This window comes from Panthera uncia, chromosome B1 (genome assembly GCF_023721935.1).
Source record: "Panthera uncia isolate 11264 chromosome B1, Puncia_PCG_1.0, whole genome shotgun sequence".
In the NCBI taxonomy this organism is placed as follows: Eukaryota; Metazoa; Chordata; class Mammalia; order Carnivora; family Felidae; genus Panthera; species Panthera uncia.
The window spans coordinates 124,022,471-124,038,090 of NC_064811.1; the positions used below are offsets into that span (position 1 = coordinate 124,022,471).

Here is a 15,620-nt window from a genome sequence, read left to right on the forward strand (position 1 = left end):
TTCATTTCATTTCATTTCATTTCATTTCATTTCATTTCATTTCATTTTTTAAAGTATCCCTTTAATAGTCCTCTGGACTTCGTGATAAAATTAGGTCAATGAAAGTGATACAGCTTAATGATGTGGTCAAAAAGCCCCTGAGGAAATAAAACGTCAACAATAATTCAACTTGTGTTCAAAATTTATAGCCACCAATTTTGTGGCATTGAAGAAAATTCCGTTAAGCATTTAATACATCTCTTTTTCTTCCTGGAGGAAAACAAAGTATTTATCTCCCTTTACCATGATTAGAGAATTGTCACCTTTAAAAAAACAATGTCCTTTGTCCCCAAAGCAGAAACATAACAAGAAAATCACAAAGCATGTTCTTCTGAACTCGGGAATTGATTTGGTGATCCCACCTTTACTGAGGCATTTCCTATAGGTACACAGAGGTGACTTCTATCGAATGCTACTAGATGCCAAAAACCGAACTGTGCACTTTCCCTACTTAAACTTTTCCTTCAACAACTTCATAAGAATGTTTTTATTATTCTCATTTTCCAGATGAGAACACCATGTTTCAGAAAAGTTAAATGACTTGTTGATGGTTGCTATAGTTTGAAGTGTTAGAGCCAGGATCTGAACCTGGATCCAAAGGTGAAGAACTATACACCATGATGAATTAGTTCTTTGTAAAAATTACATATATTCATTTGTGTATGTGCGCATATGTGCATACCTGCGTGTGTGTGTGTGTGTGCGTGTGTGTGTGTGTGTGTTGGGTGAGGGTGGACAACCTACACAAGCCAGCCAAAAGAGCAGATGAAGGTGTGCTTTGTCCTAGATTCAGAAAACAAGACATAAGTGAACAGAAGTGATGCTATGATCTTATGCTTGAATGCAGCTGTGCAGTTGGGTGATATTCTACTACACAGATCAGGGCAATTCCCTAGGGATAGGAGAGGAGCAAAATGGAAGGACCTCAGACCATGAAGACTTTAAGCCACCATCTGAGGCCTGGACTCCTATTCAAAATATTTCCAAAAGTGTCGTTTACTTTAGCCTAAAGCATATGTAACTAATATAGAAGTGCACAGATTAAACATTCATTAACAGATTAAGCATTAATGATCTAAATTACAATCAAGAAATTAGGTAAATAACAAAACTTAAGAAAGTAGAAAAACAACAAAAGAGGAAATATTAATGTCATGGAAGATGAGCAAAAAGAATAGAGAAGAGCAATGAAATTAAAGCCCAGTTCTATAAAAGCACCATGAATATAGACAAAATTCTGCCAAAGTGGATCAGGGAAAAAAAAGGGTGAGAGAAAGAGAGAAGCAATAGATAGACAGACAGGTGATAGGTACATTGTTAGACAGATATTGAAAAGACCATAAATATATGTAATATTGAGGATTTTAAAAACTTGTTCAAAATATCAGAACCTTTATAATAAATTTTAAAATAAAACGTTAATTTTCTAGAAAAAATACGTTAACAAAATGTATTCAATATAAACAAAAAATTTGAGTACACCTATATCAACTAAAGAGATATAATCATTATCAAAAAGTCTACATACAGAAAAAGCAACAGGTCCAGATTGTAGTATTCCACCACGTTTTCAAGAAATAGAAAACCCTTTTCTTATAAAACTGTCCCAGTGTTTACAAAAAATTAAAGTTCACCCACTAATTTTATGGAACTAGTATGTATTTGCTAATGATTCTGCAAATAAAGCCAGAAAAATGATTAGCAATTGTCATTTTTGAAATAGATGTAAAACTACTGTGTAAAATAGCAAACTGATTCACAATGTGTTGAATCTGAGAATATTTAGATGATTTAAATTTAGAAAATACATTAATATAATATGTCAACTTGACAATGTAAAGAAAAATTTATATAAATAAATGCAGCAGTCATTTAATAAAATTCAAAACAACTTATGAAAAAAAAGGAACAAAACAGTAATAGAAGGTCAATTTCTTATCCAATTGTTCATATCTGCCAAACAGCAAGCAAATTCAATGGCAGTGAAATGTTAGAACATTCCCTACTTTGGGGCTCCTGGCTGGCTCAGCCAGTTAAGTAGCCAACTCTTGATTTCGGCTCAGATCATGATCTCATGGTTCGAGACTTCGAGCCTGGCATCGGGCTTTGTGCTGATACCACAGGACCTGCTTGGGATTCTCTCTCCTCTCTCTGCCCTTTCCCTCCCTGCTCACACACACTCTCTCTCTCAAAATAAATAAACTCAAAAAACTATTTTAAAAAAGATCATTTCTTACTTTAGTTATTCCCCCACATATCTACCTCTAATCCAAGTTTAGGCTAATGAGATATAAATTAAAACTTTAGGAGGCAGCTTCCGAGAGCCCTTCCTTAACAGACATCTGGCCTGTGACTTACCACCTTTCTTTTTCTACTCTTCCCCCTTATTTCCACTGCTGATGTGGAGGCTGCTATGAACCAATGGTATCAGAGTGGAGAACTGGAAGGTCTGAGTTCTTAACAACATGTAGGACCATATCAGCCCCAAACTGCCAGTTTCCAGACTTCTTGAAATGTAAGAAATAAACTATTTTGTTTAAGCTGTTATTACCATGACTGCTTCCTCTCAACTCTATACTGGGAAGTACTGGCAAATTAATGAGAGAATAAAAAGAGATGAGATATAAATCATAAATTGACTCGAGGTGAGGAGAATTATATGATTATATACATAGAAAATCACAGAGATTTATACTGCAACATCAGTGAGTTTCAATTTCACAGCCATAATATTGTCAGAAATTAAAAGGTCTGATCACACCAAGTGTTGATAGAGTCATGGAAAAATACAAACCCTCATACATTGCTAGTGGGAGTATAAATATTTTAAAACTGTTTCAGCAAGTTTATAGTTAGAATTCTTTTGGCTTTAGGCAATAGAAATCTTATCTCAAATTGGCTTAATTAACGTGGACGTCTACTATCACCTGCGTACAGAGTTTAGCTGAAAACCAGGCTTATTATGATCAGAGGCTCAATGAGTCTTCAAGAAGTCAGTTCTTTCCAGTTCTGTTTCTGCCATTATTAACATACCAGCTTCTATCCCAGACTGGCCTCTCTCAGGGGCAAGAACACTGTAGTTCCTCCATGGATCTCATCCAGACACACAGTGTCTAGAAGAAAAGCAAGGACCCTATATTCCTGTGACTTCATTTTAGGATCAAGGAAACCATTTCCAAAATTTCATGTTTCTCTGCTCAATATTGGTCATGTGCCCATTCTCAAATCAATTATTGTCAAAGAGAATGGAATAACATAATCATTAGGCAAGGTTTTTCATACCAAAAGGACAAAGACTCAATATTCGGTAACAAGAAAATGGACAAAATTGTATGTTATATCATTACAACATCATACTACATAATAATATTAGTAAGAGTAATAGATAACATTTATTGAGCTGTTATCAAGTGCTAGGCACTCTCTTAAGTACTTGCTCAATATGTATTTGTTTTCCCACAGAGGGATGGACAAAACCCTGCAGGTGTTGGGCATTTAAATTGAGGCAGCAATTTCATCCTATTTCGTACCCATAATATTGATGAAAATTAAAAGTTCTGGTTAATAACAAGTACTGGCAAAGATATATGTTATGTGTGAATGTACATACATATATACATGTATATAAATATATATGGAACATAAACCTCAGAAACTAGTTATAAAAGTTTAATTTTTCATATAAAATTATAAAGCATTGGGGCGCCTGGGTGGCTCAGTTGGTTAAGCATCTGACTTTGGCTCAGATCATGATCTGAGTTTGAGCCCCACGTCGGGGTCTGTGCTGACAGTTCAGAGCCTGGGGCCTGCTTCGGATTCTGTGTCTCCCTCTCTCTCTGCCCCTCGCTGCTCACACACTCTCTCTCTCTCTCTCACTCTCACTCTCTCTCAAAAAAATTAAACATTAAAAATTTAAAAATAAATAAATAAAATAATAAGTCATGAAGAAACTAAATACTTACCCAAGATCACAAAGCTATTAAGTGGCAGAGATAGGATTTGAGTCCAGAGAGTCTTTAAATAGCAGTTAAAATAAATAAATTAGATCTATACACATGTATCAATGTGGACAATTTTAAAGGCATAATGTTGAGTAGATGGAAGCCTTTCAACATAAAACGAAATATAAGAACAGTCCATGCTTGCTAAGGGAGAGGTAGATATTATGAGTTCATTAGGGAATAGGCTGTATTGAAGGTAAGGAACAAGGATGATGCCCCATAGTCATGTATACTACCATCCAAGAGGCAATCAGATACAAAGATTTCAAACGAGGTGTTTGGATCTGGAGAGGTGACAGTTATCAGGTAGTAGTGGAAACTGCAAGTGGATTTAAAAAGTGCAAAGAGGGAAGTAGGAAAGAAAGAGTCCGAAGTATGGGGAGAAAGGAACCAGGAAAAGAGGCTGATAAAGACACCAGAGTAGATGTAGATGACACAGTCAGGTCTCAAATATGAATAAGGGCTGAGCTTCAAGAGCATTATGGACAATATTGTCAAATGCTGCAGAGAGTGGTGAAAATACTTGGCACATCATTAAAGATATGGGAGAAACCAGTTTCCAAGGTAGTTATAGTTACAAACCTGTATCTATGCTTTGAAAAGTCAATAGGCGATAAGAAGGTTATGTAAAATGCAGCCTCTTTTTTGTCAGAGTAGCTTGGTTAGTGAAGGGAAAATGAATATTAGAGCATTAGCCAGAGGGAATGAAGGATTTTTTCAGTGGAGAAGACATGGTAGTATTTTTAGCTTGTGTGAAAAGAGTCAGCAGAGGGAGACATCTAAAATACTGGAAAGATAGGGAAGGGTAGGACTTACTGTAGGAACAACATCTGGAAGAAGATGGGAAGCAGTGGATCAAAAGCACAGGTGGAGAATTTAGCCTTGAATGTGAGAAATAATGAGGAAGTGAACAAGAGATCTCCCAGATGAGAAGAGAGACAGATGGAACAAAGAAAGGAGAGAAATGAGTTTTGTCCTGCTGTGTTTCCAGTCAGCTTTTCCCAGAAGAGATACTTGGCAAGGAAAACAGGAAACAGACAGGTGGTCCAAGGTCTTTTGGGTAAAGTTAATATATAGTTGCCTGATTATTCAGGTCTGAGTTTTAGGACAAAAAAAAAAGTAGATTAAAAGCAATTACTGCAAATTTATGAATCACATCCAGTTGCCCAGACACCAGTCTCCTGACCTGAATTTCTCCTTCCCTTAGTGAGTGAAGCTGGAATATTGCCTATATGGAAGCCATTCTGAATTTACACCAAAAAACAAACTGAAACCAGAAAAGAGTTAAAGAAAAGTCTCACCAGATGTCAACACCAAAAGCCACCTAGTGATCATCCACACAAATCCACTCTCACTGAGGAAAAAAACAAGTCTCAAAAGGGTACATGATAGCTCCAAGGTCATCAAGTTATTGATGGGTGGAGATCTCATACTTTATTTTCATCAAATACATGATATATTTTATTTTTTTTAATTTATTTATCATTTGCCTCCTCCCATGAGAATATGGTCTCCTGGAGAGCAGGGATTTTTGTCCCCATTGCTCACTGCTGTTGCCTCAACCCTCAAAGTGTACCTGGTGTTTAGAAGACATTTGATCATTATTTCTTAGTGAATGGATTCCATCTAACCCAGTGCACTTTCCACTCACCTATAACAATTTCAAAATGAGCACTTCAAAGTGAAACTGACCCTTGTAACAATCACCTCCATGCAAATAATTTTTATTAATTGCTTCTTCATTGGGTGGAGAAGGCTCCAGGGTACAGCAGAATTCAAATCCAAGACTGCCTGGTCTCATAGCTAAATGTTGGATGAATTTGACCCATTCAGTTAGTTCTCCCTGACAAAAACCGAAGGGGTTTTTGTGGCAATAAACAAAACAACAATAGCAAAATAAATGAAAGCCAAATCAATGTTATGTGACAAACTATACAGAATTCACACAGCAGTGACCTTCACGGTGTATTCCACATTCAAATCTTCACCCATATTTTTATGTCTACGCCCAGGTTTATGCCACCCAAGATAAATATGGTAGGAAAAACTCCCTGGGCCTGTTGCTAGGGGAGTGTTACGAAAATTGTAACTTCATATCACCCTTCCTCTGCTGAAGAAAATTCCCTATTTTGGGGGTTTTGTGTGAAAAAAAGGAGAAAGAAACACTGTAAAGTAGGCAGCTACAAAGAAGAATGTTGTTAGATGCTGGGTGATTCTGAGAGAGGTTTTCCTACTCTCTCTGAAGTGTAATTTTTTTTTTTCCTTCAGGAGTCATCTCCAGGGACAGGAAGGAGAAACACTCTGAATGAGGATGTGTCCATCTCAGGGGAAGCATATGAAACCTTAGAAGAACAGCTCACACAACAAAGCATTTATTTGTGAAATTAGGTAAGAGAATCTAATTTTATAGCTGTGAGAGATGCAACTGAGTATTTAAAGATTCACATTCCTCAATGTTTTCTAGTATCTTTGGGTAACCCAAATTCTTACCAGAAAATGTACAGATTAGTATAATCAGTACATTAAACTTTATAATACATAAAATAGGATGGCAAATAGGATACTTAGTTTCTAGAATTTTTGCAAAGATCCAAAGCCAAGAATAAATATACCTCATGTTCTATGTTCAGAAAGCCCACCACCTTCCTACCAGGAATTAGTGACAAGAGCCAGTTTAGAAAATGCCTAGTCACCAACTCTCCCCATCCCCCCAGCATTATCCCAGTCAAAGAGGGGGGTTGGGTAGGGAGAGAGGTGGTAAGTCTTATGGAGAGAGCAGAGCTTGGGTAGGAATGAAAGTACTACTCTTCCCTTTCTAATGCTCAGTGGGAGAACTGCAGGAGGATCACAGAAAGATTGACAGTTCCTGCCAGGGGAGCCTGGCAACCCGAATCTAGCAGGATGTGTGCGGGGCTGCAGAACACAAACATCCCCGTCTGTGCCATCGTTAATGCTGAACATAGTCAGAGAGACTGGATTTGGGAAGAGCATCTGGGAGTCTGAAGCATAGAGCCTTATTCTTTTCAGCCCTCTTCATCCAATATGAGGAAGAACAAACGTGTCCCTGAAGTTGGGAAGTATACACAGACACAGTGTGGTCTTGAACTTTCTGTAACAGAAACACCTGTATTAGCAACACTTGAAGAAACTGTGGCACAGTGTACCTGGGAGGAAAATGGTGGTAAGCTTCCTCCATCCCAATTTCCCATAATCCTCCGAAGTGTGAAGCAGACTCCAGTAGTTTCCAGAGCTGCATGGAAAGGCACATGAAGGACAAAAGATGAGGGTGGACCTCGGGGCTGGTAAATAGCTGCTGGGCCAATTTCATAAGGCTCAATTTAGAGAGGCTGTGATACCCAATCTGCTGTAAAAGGAAAACTGCCCTAGGGGATGGGGTGTAACTATTTGAGTAACAGCAAGTTAACAGAGTTTCAGGGACATTGTCATGTCACCCACATTTCTGCCAAATTAAGGAAAACATTCATTTTCTTCTCAAGCCCTAATCAGCAAATAACCTGGTATCTTTGCTTTATTTTTCCACTAAAGTAGGAAAAGAAAAGACTCTCTTTATTGCTATAATAGGTAAGATAGTACAGGACCCAGAAGCAGATAGGCAAAGAACACAAAAGGCCTAAAGAAGGGAAAGGTCAAGTAGAACTTTAGGATCACTGAAAAGAAATAAGCAATTCTCAGAGTGCTGAGTAATTTATGGGAAAAATCTTGCCATTAATTTCGGAGAAAACAAACCTTGAGGAGCACTGTTGATAAAGTCTTGGTACACAAGCAGAAAAGAAGGGTTGTCTATAACTAATAATAAGGGCTGAAATACAAATAAACAACAACCCAGAGTAGATAGGTATGGGAAAAGAATAGTGCAGGAAACACCAACAAGATTTGGATAGTATATGAAGAAAAAATCAGGATGGGTCCATGGCAGATTGTATTTTCCAAAGAGGAACACCACCACAGAGTCCATCCCCCATTCTCCATTTAGAATGACATTGACAATCCTTCCATCAAGCAATAGAATCTCTGTCCCCAACCCTTGGACCCAGGTAGACCTTTGTGACTGATTTGTTCAATGGAACACAACAGAAGTAAGGCTGTATGACTTCTAAGTCTAGATTATAAAAATTCTCTATTCTTTTATCTTCTTGGACACTTGCTCTGTACATCCAGACACCTTGATATGAGGAGGCCAAAAGGAAGCCTCTGGAAAGGCCCATAAGAGGGGACCCATGCAGAGAGGAACTGAATCCCTAGGCACTCATCCTTCACCAAGCTCCAGCTGATAGCCAACATCCAGTTGCCAGCCATATGAGTGAGCCATTCGTGGAGTGAATCACCCAATGTCCAATTGAGCTGATGCTACATGAAATGGAGATAAACCTTTCCCACTATACACTGCCCAGACTGCAGATTCTGTGCAAATAAGCAGTGGTTGTTTTAAGCCACTAAGTTTGCCAGGGAGGAATGGGCAACAAATAACCAAAGCAAGACCAGGAAGGGAGGGGACTATTTACCTAGCCAAAGCTGAGTTTCCACAGGTCCTTTGGAAGGAAGAATTGAAAGTTTCTATCAGTACTGCATTTTGTATAAGAATACAAATATGACAAATATGTGATTTCTATAATTTATTATCTCCTTAACGGTGTATGTGTAGAGAATTCTCACTTCGTTATACAGGTTTAGGTGTTATTAATAATTCTCTTGGCAGTTTTTATTAACTTTCGAATTAAACTTTAAGTACTGCTTTAGTTCACTATACAGAATGTTCAGCTTCAAATACCAGTAGTGGTTATAAGCTGTTGCCCGAAAAGGGGTACGGCACATAAACAATACTCTACAAAATGTGATTTACTCAGGCTGCTTTTTAATTAGGTGAATAACATGCTATAGTTATAAAGATCATCATGTGGGAAAAAGAACGCTTCCTGAAATATTTTCCCCAAATCTGAGTGGTAAATTTATAAAAAGTATAATCCAGACTCTCTGTGTAACAATAGAAAACATAAGGATCCATTAAGTGTGTGTTTGTAAAATATACATAGCACATAATTTTTTCATTTAACAGTACTCCAGCAAAGATTTTAGAGAAACTGCCTGCCAACATAAGACTAGACATAGAAGATACAGAGGTGAACAAAACACAGTGGTCCCTGATGAGATACTAAGATGGTAAGTATATATATGTGTGATATATAAGTATACACACACATATGTGTATATGTGTGTGTGTGTGTGTGTGTGTGTGTGTGTGTATCAGAATGTTGAGAGGTATAGAAAATTAAATTGAAGTAGGTAAAAGAGATAGCATGCCAAGGTGGGATGGGGGTGGGTAAGCATGGTTGCTATTTTATATCGGATGCTCAGGAAACCCCTCCTGGTGCACTAGCATTTAAGCAAAGAGTAAATCAGATAGCTACCTGGAAGAAGCACATTTCATGTTAAGCGAACAGCGAATGGAAACCCCATGAGATGAGAACAATCTTAGTGCATTCAGAGGACTTGAAGACACCATCAGGCTGCAACAGAGCAAGCAAAGTGCTAGTGGAATGATAAGCAGTACTGGGAATAGGAAACAGGTTGTGGAGGGACATGGAATATTATAGAGACACTGGAAAGGTTTTAGCTTTTATTGAGTGATTATAGATATAGATATAGATATAGATATAGATATAGATCATGAACTGAATGCTTGGGTCTCCCCGAAAATTAATACATTGAAGCCCTAATTTGGAGATGGAGCTTTGAGGAAGTAGTTAGCATTAGATAAGGTTAGGAGGGCAGAGCTCTTATGATGGAATTACTGGTCTTATAAGAAAAGCAAGAGATAAATTTCTCTTTCTCTGAACTCATGTACCAAGAAAAGGCCATGTGAGGACTCAGCAAGAAGGCAGCTGTCTACAAGCCAGGAAGAGAACCCTCACCAAAACTCAACCCTCCTGGCACTCTGCTCATGAACTTCTGGACTCCAAAACTGTGAAAATAGATCTCTGTTGTTTAGCCACCAAATCTGTGCTATTTAGTGATGGCAGCTTGGACTAAGACAATATGGCTATTGCCACAGTGACATATAGGACAACTACAATGTCAATCGGCTTTAAAAAAAATTAACATTTATTTATCTTTGAGACACAGAGACAGAGAGAGACAGAGCGTGAGCAGAGGAGGGGTAGAGAGAGAAGGAGACACAGGATCTGAAACAGGCTACAGGCAGTGAGCTGTCAGCACAGAGCCCAGCACAGGGCTTGAACCCATCAACCTGAGATCATGACCTGAGCCAAAGTTGGGTGCTTAACCGATTGAGCAACCCAGGTGCCCTCAATGTCAACCGGTTTTAAGTCAAGACTGAAATCCAATTTTCTTTCAAAATATCCTTCTCTTCATTCTCCTCTCAATTCCCCTGTCCACTTCTACTAGCTTTTGGGTAACAACGGTGCTAATTGCATAGTTCTCTGTGTGAGATCGCCTAGTGATTGGTTTCAATCACAACTTTTCCAGTTGTATTTCTAAAATGCAATTTTTCTGAAATATGAGCAAAGACATGAACTTTGGGAAGTATGCCTCTCTGCTGACTGAAATGTCTTTTGTTAAAGTCTTTTGCAAACTGTGTCACAAAAATTAAAATAAAAAGTCTTCTCTAATATGCATATTACAGTTATATTGGCATGGTTTTATAGATTGCTCTGGCTCTAAGAGGAAAACAATATTCTTTTTAATTTTTTAAAATGTTTTATTTATTTTTTAGAGAGAGAGAGAGAGAGAGACAGAGAGAGAGAGAGAGAGAGAGAGAGAGAGAATGAGCTGGGCAGAGGCAGAGAGAGGGAGACAGAATCCACAAAGCAGACTTCAGGCTCTGAGCTGTCAGCACATAGGCTTGAACCCGTGAATCACGAGATCATGACCTGAGCCGAAGTACGATGCCCAACAGACTGAGCCACCCAGGTGCCCCAAAACAGTATTCTTCTATTCGAATGAGAGATTCTTGTCCATTATATGGAAATCCTTCTGCCTATAGTTATTTATTTGTTTGTTTGCTTACTAATTAATTAATTAATTATCCTTTGGTTAAAATAGATGGGGTTTCTGACTCTTCTTTTCAGGCTTTAGCTATCTGATTTCATATAGAATAGATTATTAGGCAGAGTTGAATTTAGCCTGCCAGCACAGGCTCTTATGAGTAGATGACTGTTTTTAGCTTCTCCTGGCCACATTTCATGTTCAGGTAGTTTCTTCTGAGCTCTTTAGAAGTCCCAGACCATCTTTGTGGTTATTGCTATGCTGGTTTTCTCCACATTTCTGTTTTTGTGTTTTGCAGGAGTGCTCAGACATCACATAATGGCAAATCTTTTAAGAGACTGAGACTCCTTTCCTTTCCTGGAGCACCTCTATTTCTCATTTCCTTCATCTTTGTCCCTGTCCCTTGTGCCACTTATCTTAGCACTTCCTCCTCCCCCTCCTCCCCCTCGTCCTCCTCCTCCTCCTCTTTCCCCTCCCTCTGTCACACCACCCTTCCTCCTCCTCTTCAGTCCTGTCCAGCATTTGTATTCAGGCTCCCTGGCTCACGTTTTTTCTAGATCTCTAAGGGATTCTCACCAAGTTTCTGCACAATGGGTGGGACTGTTTATCATTTCTCAGTCAAGACTCTTTCTAGGAGAAGAAATAATTACCTTCTTGGCATTTATCTCCAGTAAACAAACACACAAGAAGCAAGCAAACCAACAAGCCCTAGCACTGGGGGGCTTTCTGCTCCCTGTCTTTAATACTTATCTAGTGGCAATGGACCAGACATCACAATGGGCAGAAATGGTGCTTTGGACCCCTGCGCTTTTTTTTAATGTTTATTTATTTGTTTATTTTGAGAGAGAGTGCTTATGTGTGAGTGGGGAGGGGCAGAGAGAGAGAGAGAGAGAGAGAGAGAGAGAGAGAGAGAGAATACCAAGCAGGCTACTTGCTGTCAGTGCAGAGTCCAACACAGGGCTCGAACTCACAAACCACGAGATCATGCCTGAGCCAAAATCAAGAGTCGGTTGCTTAACAGGCTGAGCCTCCCAGGTGCCCCTTGGATCTCTGCTCTTTCACTCTTAACTATGAGGATAGGTTCTGTAAGAAATCTGCAGTGTCTTCAAACTCAAAGGGCAGGGATATTATGAGTTATCATCTGGGCTCACAATAGAATTCTAAGAATGACATAACATATCATTTGGGGGAAAAATGAACTTCTCTTATAAGGAACGTGGCTCACCTTATGCAGCACTTCCTCCACAGATAGAAATGTGGTATTTATGTCCTAGGAAAAACAAGGCCACAAAAATAAAGTGAATTGACAATATTGTAGGGATTCAAAAAATACATTTTTTCCAACTTTGTTTAGATTCTCCATCTTTCACGGCAGCTTTGGTTTTTATGCTTATGAGTCATAGTAAGAAAATTTCAAAACAAAGCTGACAAGATTTATGGAAATTTCATTCCATTATTTTTAAAGGAAACACTTTCATTGGAGGAAGGTAGGCATTCATCCCTCTCATATGTCACTACCTCGATTGCATTGGGCACCATAGGAAAAATGTTCATCTGGTTGTTTACAGAGAAGCAAGTAATCCTGTTAAGTTTAGACTAGAAAATTTTAAAGAGTCATATCATTCTGAACTTTAGAGTCAAAGATCTGGCTTTATATCGTGTTCCCTGTGTAGCCACAGACAGCTTACTTAAGCTCGTTTACCTGAGCTTTCCTATCTAGAAAAACCAAAATATCTGTGCCTACCTCTTAGGGTTATTGTAAGAATTAAAGGAGGCAATGACACATAAAGCACATTTAGCAGCACATCTGGCACACAGTAAATGCTCAGTAAATACTAGATAATATTATTAGAATTGTAACTGTTATGGTCATTTTGCAGTTCCATTTTCTGTGACTCATTCATAGTATACTAGTGTACTTTGCTCTATTACTAACTGGAAACCTCAGTCAATTCACTTGTTTTCCTCATCCTTCATTCATAGCCTTCTAAATGAGATTTCCTTTACATATAGTGGGCTATAATAGCTACTTAACCCTCAATAAGTTATTTTTAGATCAGCATTTTGTTGTCCAAATGATAACATTTAACAATAGAGGTTCTGTGACATGCTAGTTCTACGGTCTAATTGAGCAAAGAAACTCCAGGGTGCCATGGTTCTGCTCCTTTTCCATCGCCACACAAACATATTCTCTGTGATTACTGTTGATGATATCCAGAATCTGTATTCAATGAATACACAATGACAGTAACTCATAGTATACAACCTCTTGTAACTCATAGTTTTGACCTTAGTAATTTCCAAATAAAAATAATTGTCTGGTTTTTGGGGAAGAGAGAGAGAGAGCTTGAGCGGGGGAGAGGCAGACAGACAGGGAGAGAGGGAATCTTAACCAGACCCCACGCCCATTGCAGAGCCCCACGTGGGCTTGATCTCACAACCCTGAGATCATGACCTGAGCCTAAATCAGGAGTCAGACACTTAAGTGACTGAGCTACCCAGGCACCCCCCAAAACTGTCTTTCTATCTCTGTCCCTTCTAATAATTAAGACCTTCATGTATGTAAGTTTTTAAGGAAATCCAGTTGTTAGTGTTCTGCTAACTAGAAATTAATTATGAACATATTTTTTCCTTATTCTTAAGATAATGAAACTGAGACTGAATTTGACTGAGTTTAAAAGTGTCTTGGAAAAAAAAAAGTATCTTGACCAAACAAAAATCAGAAAGTAGTAACAGGAGAAACCAGGATTCAACATTGGTCTGTCAAATACAAAGGAACTGGCTTTAACCATCACACATGACTATACAGTATATGGATCACTGCTAAGGAAGATTTTTTAGGCAGCCATTATAGGCAAAGTTATTCCCCAGAATGAACAATACCAAACTGTGGTGTATGTGGTATTGCTTTCCTTTTCCCATGCATTATTCAGGTGGTTGTTGACCCATAGGGGCTACACCTGTTACTCTACAGACAGCTTACAAATCTTACAGTATAAATAATAGAAGAGCTTGATGGATTCTTGTGAATTTACACACCATGCCAAGTTTCCAGCAACCTCACTCTACCAGTTTCTGTGTTAGTTGACACAGGGTGGGATATTTACACTGCTGATTTCTTGGAGAGGTAATAAGAGCTGTGTGGCAATAAAGGATCATTTAGCTCATCTATTGGCTGGAACTTACATTCTAAAAATGTAAGCTAGATGCATTCTTAAAAAATAATCTTCAAATCATCCCAGCTGCGTCTGATATACAGAGAAACCACAGGTGTTTGTATGTGTTCGAGTGGCTGCAGACATTTGCTGGGGGTGTTTTTATGCATGAGTGTGCAAGGCTCCAGAGCAAATGCAGTTTGTCTTCCAAAAAATGGCATTTTACAGCTTTACATGAACTTGGTGTGCATTAAGGCATCTTTTGTGCTTCATGTTTAGTATTTAGATACAGAAATACTGAAAGATGTGATGCAGTTATTTATAAATGACTGATTTGCTAAAATAATTTTGGATGCACACAAGAAATACTGCCTTCTCTAAATTGTGTCAGATTTTCACTATCTTCAGATTACACTTGCAGAGCACAGTCTCAATAGCTTCTCCACACACACACACACACACACACACACACATGGGTACACATAAATACACGTATAACTCTTGGGATCCTTGGTTAAGCAGTAGAGAGTAGTGATTTGGCTCTCCTGCAGTAGAGCTTCTCTGCTGAACATCTCAGATCCTAGCCCTTGGGTGTCCCATTCTTGGAATTCCTTCCCAGAGCAGTTCAAACTTCTTGATGTGGTGCTAGTTGGGAACATGCCAGACTTAGTGCATGATTAAAATGAGATGGTCCAAGTCTGTTATTGTCAATTACTGATAATATCATCAAGACAAGTCTTTGTTTAGAACTTTGGAACTTTTATCTGATGCATCAAGATGAATTGATAGAATTGTGATAAATTTATCTCTACTAATTCATTAAATAATACTCATGTGCTATATTCATATTTTGATGATTTCTTACTGAAGTTTAAATGAATGTATTTATTTACATCAGAAAAAAATGTATCACATGGTCTTCCCCACTTGGATTTGCCAATGAAAATGCCCCATCCAAAATCATTCCTTTCTGTAATTTTCTATCTCAGCTCAATTTTTATTTACTTCATAACATTCATTCATTACACTTTGTAATTATTTATCTGTTTTATATCAGCTTCATAGAGCACAGATCTTGGCTATTTTTTTTTTTTACCAACAGATCAAGCACTCTGAGTGGCAAATGAAGTCCTTCTTTAAATACTTATTGAATGAATGGGGCCCCTGGGTGGCTCAGTCGGTTAAGCATCTGACTTTCAGCTCAGGTCATGATCCTACTGTTCGTGGGTTTGGGCACCGTGTTGGGCTCTGTGCTGACAGCTTGGAGCCTGGAGCCTGCTTCAGATTCTGTGTCTGCCTCTCTCTCTGTCCCTCCCCCGCTCACACTGTCTTCTCTCTCAAAAATGAATAAACATTAAAACAATTTTTTAAAAATATTTATTGAATGAGTGAGTGAAGTAAT

The 15,620-nt window shown here is 38.4% G+C and overlaps 1 protein-coding gene across 3 annotated transcripts in view; it reads right to left on the minus strand.

Moving 5' to 3' along the window:
• Positions 1–15,620, minus strand: part of IQCM (IQ motif containing M) — a 649,001-nt gene that overhangs the window by 1,591 nt on the left and 631,790 nt on the right. For all 3 annotated transcript variants that reach the window (XM_049632280.1, XM_049632276.1, XM_049632278.1), the window contains exon 17: positions 12,289–12,333. The gene's annotated coding sequence lies outside the window, so the exon portion shown is untranslated. The remainder of the gene's footprint in view (positions 1–12,288; positions 12,334–15,620) is intronic.